The sequence below is a fragment of the Montipora foliosa genome, chromosome 7 (assembly GCF_036669935.1).
Source record: "Montipora foliosa isolate CH-2021 chromosome 7, ASM3666993v2, whole genome shotgun sequence".
NCBI lineage: Eukaryota > Metazoa > Cnidaria > Anthozoa > Scleractinia > Acroporidae > Montipora > Montipora foliosa.
The window spans coordinates 13,292,799-13,300,298 of record NC_090875.1 but is presented as its reverse complement, the minus strand read 5'-3'; the positions used below and the strand labels follow the sequence as shown (position 1 = coordinate 13,300,298).

Here is a 7,500-nt window from a genome sequence, read left to right as displayed (position 1 = left end):
TATTAGAGGCATAAAACCTTCCTATTTTAATTGCGTGCGTGCAAACAAGAGATGCAATTAAATACATGTACAGTTTTGACAGTTCACATCAAACCCTTTTCGACTCGGAACCTTGACCGTAAATAATGAAGCACAAAAGCGAAAACAACTTTCATTCAAATAATTCTTCACTGTCACATTTCCAAATATTTTACACCCTTTGCAGAGTTGAGTACAAAATACCGGTAAATGTAAATTGTCAGACAACTAAGATGCGACTTGAGTAAACACTGTGATGCATTCTTGAAGGCGTTCGATTCCTTCAATGTTAATTTGTTAAATCCATAAAAAAATTGCTATTTGATTTCCGTGTTTTATATAATACCAAGTTAGTAAAATATTAGAAACAAAGTTCACTTGATATCCAAAGGCGAAAAATGAAATTGTTGTCGAAGACCATTACTCGTCGCTTAAAATCCAGATATTTATTTTTCAGCGCTGTCTTGCTTATCCAATTGATGATCCATTCTTGAGCTCCATGAGGGTACATTTTGTTTAAAGATCCACTAAAACGCCATTCGCGTCAATGACTTATTAATGAAATTTTCAATTGTTTAATACTGGAAGACTGTGCAGAGTTGAGAACAGATAAATACAAATAGAGAGATAACAGATCCACTGTATGCATTCCTTCTTTGTTTTTGTTGAACCCATACTGAGTTACCAGAGAACTGTTCATTTGGTTTCAGTGTTGTACAAAACACCACACTTGGCAAAATTTTAGGAAGGCGGCTCACTTTGATTACGGCTCGACGGGCGACAGATTGTTGTCGAAGTCCATTACTCGTCGCTTTTAACATTCGACCGCCTGTCTTGTTCAGTATCCAATTCGCTTGCCATTATTGAGCTTCATAGGGGTACATTTTGTTCAAAGATCCACTAAAACGCCATTCGCGTTACATGACTTTCGACGCCATTGCCGGTTAAGTTAATCGTTCTACTGTGTCTACCAGAGAAATCTACGCATTTCCCACTACCCTCTCGATCCTAAGAAAATACGCACAGAAGGCTCTATGCACAAAGACACCACTTAGCAGGGTAGTGACAGGCAAGACTTTTACAGACACGGAAAAAAATAAAAAGAAAAAAGAAAACGAAAAATGAACGAGATGCTTCCGTGAAGCATACACTGGGTTGCCTGTGGTAAGTTTTACAGAAAATCAGAAGGCACTGAATTGTGTGGTATTGAAATACAGCATTCCAGTCTCCGAAGAATAACAAATAAAAGAGAAGCGAGAAACATTGGCTTCTGGGCTGACATGTTCATAACTTTCAAGTTCCCTCACAACTTCTTTTCACCACAAGTGTGCCCTCTGAGCATCTGACAGCTTTGTAATACTAAAGTTCACTGAAGTTAATTCCTGTCCGGTGGGGTTAGTGTCAGGATGGGAGACCAAAACAATAAACCCCTCATAAAACAGAAGCGTCTGACCGAAAATACTATTAACGCTAACAAATGCGAACTCAGCAAGGTACAGATTTTGTTAGCTTGCTTTATGCAAAACAAATATTGATGCAAAAGTAAAAAAATTTTGATACACAGTTTTTAGGAAGAGCAGAAGGAAGTTTCCGGGACGGTCGATCGAGAATAAAATATTTGCGACATGAAAACAACATTAATTTTGAACCGTGAATATAGAATATAAAAAGTTACGATCAGCGACAAACATTTTGTGAGATTTTTGCTACGTTCAATATAAATCGCAAAATCGAAAGTGACATGGCCGGAATTCAGCGGGCGCCGTGATTAAGTTACCGCGGCATGTTTACTCCAAACAGTGAAGTATCTGTGTCAAATGATGGCAAGATACCGGGTTTTTGTAAGTTTCTTTTTCTGTCAAGTGTTATAAAGTTTGACAATGAAATGAGCGAAGTCAAACCAAAGATCACAATCGCCCAACTCTTGTTTATGCAAAGTCAAAATTTACTCTCCAACACGCGTACGACGTTATTTATCACCAGGTAATTTCATCATTTTGGAAATAGCAGCTACTTTATTATTCATCTGCGTCACAATTTTTCACTGATTTTGGGGCTCATTTTTTTGAAACTCAAGCACGCTTCCAACAGGCCTGTGAACCCTTCCTGCTTACAGAGCAATACTAAAAAACTTCTCCCATATCACATTTCAACCTTAAGCTCGAAAATTCAATACACAACATGATATTATAATTCACAAAGGCACAAAATACCACAGAATCCCTTTCCAGCGAAAAATTATTGAAACAAACAACATATTTGCTCTTAGAGGCGAAAACCTCTTCCTATTTCATTGCGTGCGTGAAGACAAGAAACTCAATCGTGTCAAATTACCATGTACTTCAGGTAAATACAGCTCACTTTGATTTCGGCTCGACGGGCGATAGATTGTTGTCGAAGTCCATTACTCGTCGCTTTTGAGATTCCAGGTGTTGGTTTTTCACCGCCTGCCTAGTCTATCCAACTGACTTTCCATTATTGAGCTCCATAAGGGTATATTTTCTTTAAGGATCCACTAAAACGCCATTCGCGTTACATGACTTTCGACGCCATTGCAGGCTAAGTTAATGATTCTACTGTGTCCACCAGAGAAATCTACGCAGTTCCACTACCCTCTCGATCCTAAGAAAATACGCGCAGAAGGCTCTATGCACAAAGACACCACTTACCAGGGGAGTGACAGGCAAGACTTTTACCGACACGAAAAAAAAAAAAAAGAAAAACTAAAAAAACAAACAAACTAAACGCAGACCTCGACTGGGTTTGCCATACTGGCAACCCAGTAATAATTTGGGACCACTTTGAATTTGAGGTGAAGAGAGGAATTAAGTTTCTAGTCAGTAATATGGAAAGAGGCTAACTTCATTTATTAATGTTGTAAATTTGAACGTTTTCTTATGAGCAAAGTGTTTAATTTTTTAATTAACGCAAGCTGTTGGCCCTCTTTACAATGTAGCTTGTACCAATTTTATATATCCTTTGAACGATTGTCAGCATCTAATCCTAACAGTATCATAGCTTGATTAATCGTGCAGGGCTGCGTTATGAGAATAAATAACATGATTAGCTATGAAGAAATCTTTTGATAGCTTTCTTTCTGAGCTTAATTGCAAGTCAGGATAATGTTTACCTCTTATTTTACTACTTCCAATTTTAGTCATTGTTATCAACATGAAGAGACTTATTGATCGCTGATCACTGATACAAAGATGAATTTCCCACCTTTTATTCCTCAATAGAAAGTAAGATAATTATTGTACAACGCAACTTAAAATGCTATGATAATGAATTATTAATACACCGACCAACTCGAAACTTCAACATCAATCTTTTGAAGATTGGATCGTTCAAATTCCTGGGTTTACCCGGGAAGGGGTGGGGGGGGGGGGGGGGATGTTGAAGTTTTGATTTGATCAGCGCATAACTCTAGAATGCTTTGCATGAATTCTTTATGTTAAGTGAAAAAAGGCACTAAATGAGGGACAAACATACAGACTCGAAGTCCCAGTAAGGTCAGCCCCCAACTTAACTTTCAAAAAGTGTTTCAGTTGATGTACTCTGCTCATTAGTGGTGTACATATTGCAATAATCAGAGGTGCTCTGATTTACCATTTTGTTCGTAGGTTTGCAGAAAACGTTTCCCTCCTTTCCCATTGTTCCTTATGTTGTAAGCGTTTATGACAGCGGCAAGAGCAGTGAACATGCTTTGCCCATTTGGGGCACCTTGTTGGCTAGTTGCCATTTTCCATACATGTTTTTCACATCAGTCAGTGACGGACAGCACTTTCGATCTGCTAGTAGCATCAGAGAAATGGAATCTTGCACGCGTTTTCTTTCATGATGGTGGAATGCTTCTGAGGCAGACATAACTCGTTCAAAGTAATTTTCAAATGCCGCTTTTGTTGATGGTAAGATGGGACAGAAACTCTGTAGGTGATAGCTGTTAACACTGTAATTGTGATTCCACCACAATTCAACCTCACACATCTCATTCCAAGGACGTTTAGTGAAAATTTTAAAACTCAACTTGCTATCACAATCAGTTTTCTTGTCCCTAGTTTTTGACAACAAATCGAGTTGTTCTGGCACAGTGTTCATTGGATCAGCCTGTCTTTGTAACTGTTTTTTGTCTTACACTTTTTTTTTGGCAGATTCTTGTTTTTTTGTCAGCTTTTTGCGTTTGCACTGGCATATGTACCATCTTGCAAATGAAACCCGCTTTCCAGTTCTTGAGCGACCACCACTTTCCATGTTGCATTTTATGTTAGATGATGTGGCAAGTTTGGACAACCAGATGTCTACGTCATCCTTACATGTCACATTTTTTATACAGAACTGCACTCTAAAGGAACCTTCCAATACTGAAAGATCTTCAAATTCAATGCATTTATACTCGTATTCTGTTGGCAAGATGGTAGCAACCTTTGTTGGTAGATCTGTAGTGCTGGATTTTTTCTTTTTGGGTGGCACAGTGCAAGAGTAACAATGATCTTCATTTACAAGTATGCTAGTTGACTGGGAGTTAGAAAGAGTTGATGGATTCTTCTTTTTACTTAAAATATTTCCCTTACCACTGGTAACACTTTGCACTGGTTTAGAATTTTGGCTTGCTTTGAAGCTTGAGTGCCTGAAGAGGTATTGTTCGGGGCTTTTCCTGACGCAGAAGCTGTGTTGTCAATAATTAAGCAATGATTAACTGTTAAAATTTTAGGTTCAGGTTTCCCTGCCCCATAAGTTGTGTTTGCTTGTGTTTCTTGGTCGTCCAGTATAGTTTTTCTTGATGCTTTTGTTAAAGAAATCGTGGGTTGCAAGTTGTACCTTGGTTAGGGTTGTCAGGGTTAGGGTTAGGGTTATTGTTATCTCTCGATTCTTGGTTGTCCATAATGTCCAACAGGTTTTTATTTGAAGCATTCTCTGACCTACTTCCTGTTTTGCAAGTTGAATGGTGCTTGTCCAACAGGGTTATGTTTGGGTCTTTCCCTGACACAGTTGTTGTGTAGTCGGTTGAAGCATGATCTTTGAACAAGGTTTTGTTTGGCACTTTTTCTGGTCCAGCTGATGATTTGCAACTTGCACCTTGATTGTCTGACAAGTTGCCATTTAGGGCTTTCCCAATTGTTTTCATGGCAGTGGCGGCTTTGTTTGATGTTGATTTGCCAGAGCACTGGTGTTTCCTCTTGGTTGCAGGTTTTCTATTTGGTTTTGTACTGGAGGGTAATTTCTTTTCATGCTTTTCAGAATTTTTCACATGTACATCCAGAGACAATGAATTTCGTACAATGTCGAGTATAAGAGAGTAACGAAAAGTAACAATTTCATGTTGAGTAAAATCAAGTGGCAATCCATGGGAAATGTGCTCTGCCCACTTGGCTACAAACACCCCACAGTCATCACTGTTGAGCTGCTGTGCAATGTCAGATGAAGGAATTACAAAATACTTCCAGTTCTGCAAGGTCCAAGTATTGATCCCATTGATGGAGGCACAACATGTTTGGAAGTTATTGACTCTAGAAAATGCCATTTTTGCACCAGCACCATCATACAGAGAATCCAGGTAGACTGAAAAGTTCTCTTTTAGGTTCACAACAACTAGGCACCAGTGCCTGCCATAGTTGAATGGTGCAAGAATGACCTCTGAATCTGAAATATTTGGATAGAGTTGATGAAAGTTGTACTTCAGATACGTTTCTTTGGAGGGTGTTGCCATTCTTAAAAAGATGTCTGAGTTGAGGGTAGATACTTTGTTACCAGCTGCAGTGGCCTTCTCCTCAATGAGGACAAATATCTTGTTAAGAAGGAAGTTAGACAGCCAGGAACCTTCCTCTTCTTGCCCAGGCAAAAGTCTGCAAAGGTCTCCACCTTCCCAGCCAAGTGTTCTTGAGTGTTGTGGGATAGTATTTTCCATGGTTACAATCAGTTCGGCTTGCTCTTTCTCTGAATCACATATTGGTGTGTACTGAAGACCTGGGTAATCTTTTGCTGTTCTACACAGGGCTGGGTGACGTATATCACACCATGGCTCCTTCACGTAAAAGAAAGGGGGGGGGGGGGGGGGGGGTTCCATGTTGGACTTGGATTGTTTCATGACTTTGTAATATCACAGGCTGCTGCTCGGTGTCACTTGGTATTGAGAAAGAACTTATTCCTTGTGAGATTTCCACCACCGGGTCATCAGAAACATCCCTCTCATAGAACACCAAGTAGGGTTTTTGATTGATAGCCTCAAATGTACTACACCTTTTAATGTGAGTGTCATCTGCAAAGTACCAAGACCCTTTTCACTTCATGTAACACACATAGTGGCCAGAGAAAAGCTTGTCACCAATGTGCACCACCACAGCAACCAGCTTGCAGGACACTCTCGAGATTTCGGCTGACTGGCTCTTTTCAGGGGTTTGCATCTCACAGAGCTGCAGCATGTCATCATATTTCACCATGGGCTGGAGCTTCTTACCAGTGGACCTGAATCGCGTCAACTGTAGGCAGATTGTGGCAGGTAGTTTTCCAAACACCAAGCGTTTCCAGACCTCTGTTTGATGTTGGCAGCTACATGTAAACAAAATTGCCAGTGATGTGTATGAAATCCATGTGAACGTTTCAGAGCTATGCGGTGAGGGAATTTTTTTAAAAAGGAGCATTAAACCCAGGTGTCTAACCTACAATCATATACCGAAGCATTAGGAAGGTCAGCACATCTTCCTGACAAAAATAAAAAATAAATATTATTTTCAGTGTTACCTGGCAAACTTTGAAATAACGACTTGTCTAAGTATCTTAAATAATATAATTTTTAATTCAAGCTGGGTGTGTATACGTACTTGTAAATGTATAAAATGATGCAACTATTTCCTTAAAATAAAATAAAATAAATAATCTTTAATAATAGATACAACTAATGAAACACGTACTTGGAACACATGTATGGTGTCTCCAGCTGTACTGGTTTGCTGTGGTCATCAATGAGTTGCTGTAAAGTAAAACTCTAGAGTAGAGAAAAAATTCATTGTACAGTAAGGCTATTTAGAAATTTAGATATGGTGGTATTCTTGTTTCTGAGTTTCTGGAATGGTTTTTAAGGTGATTGAACCTTTTCAATGTTCCATTAAAAATTATTTCATTCAGTCAAAGCTGATGAAATTTCTTGCAAATAAATAATTTATTGTATGATGATTACTATCCACTGTATTTATTAATTATTTAGATAAATCTGAAAGCCAAAAAGTCTTCTTGTTCTTCAAATTACTCATGCAGCACCTGTAATAAAATTTTTACAGTTTAGATCGCATTTACAAGTACATGTTGTCTTTCCCTGCCTTGTGTTGAAGGTATGTACAAGTAATGTGTTCGCCAGTTAGCACCGCAGTCATCAAGTCCCCAGTACTGCTTGCTGATCATGTATAGTGTATTTCTTGTAGGTCATCACACAAAACATACCTTTTTAAGACGAAGAGGAAGAAGGGTTTCCATTGTTGAGTTGCAACT

General features: G+C 38.8%; 1 protein-coding gene and 1 long non-coding RNA gene across 2 annotated transcripts in view; both read right to left on the bottom strand.

Moving 5' to 3' along the window:
- The window catches only part of LOC138009930 (vesicle-fusing ATPase-like), a 197,777-nt gene that overhangs the window by 92,487 nt on the left and 97,790 nt on the right, over positions 1-7,500 (bottom strand). The gene's annotated exons all lie outside the window — the stretch shown is intronic.
- LOC138010409 (uncharacterized) overlaps positions 1-7,500 on the bottom strand; it is a 28,589-nt gene that overhangs the window by 21,007 nt on the left and 82 nt on the right. The window contains exon 1 of the long non-coding RNA XR_011124466.1: positions 7,453-7,500. This exon is cut by the window's right edge and continues 82 nt beyond it. This is a non-coding gene — a long non-coding RNA (uncharacterized lncRNA). The remainder of the gene's footprint in view (positions 1-7,452) is intronic.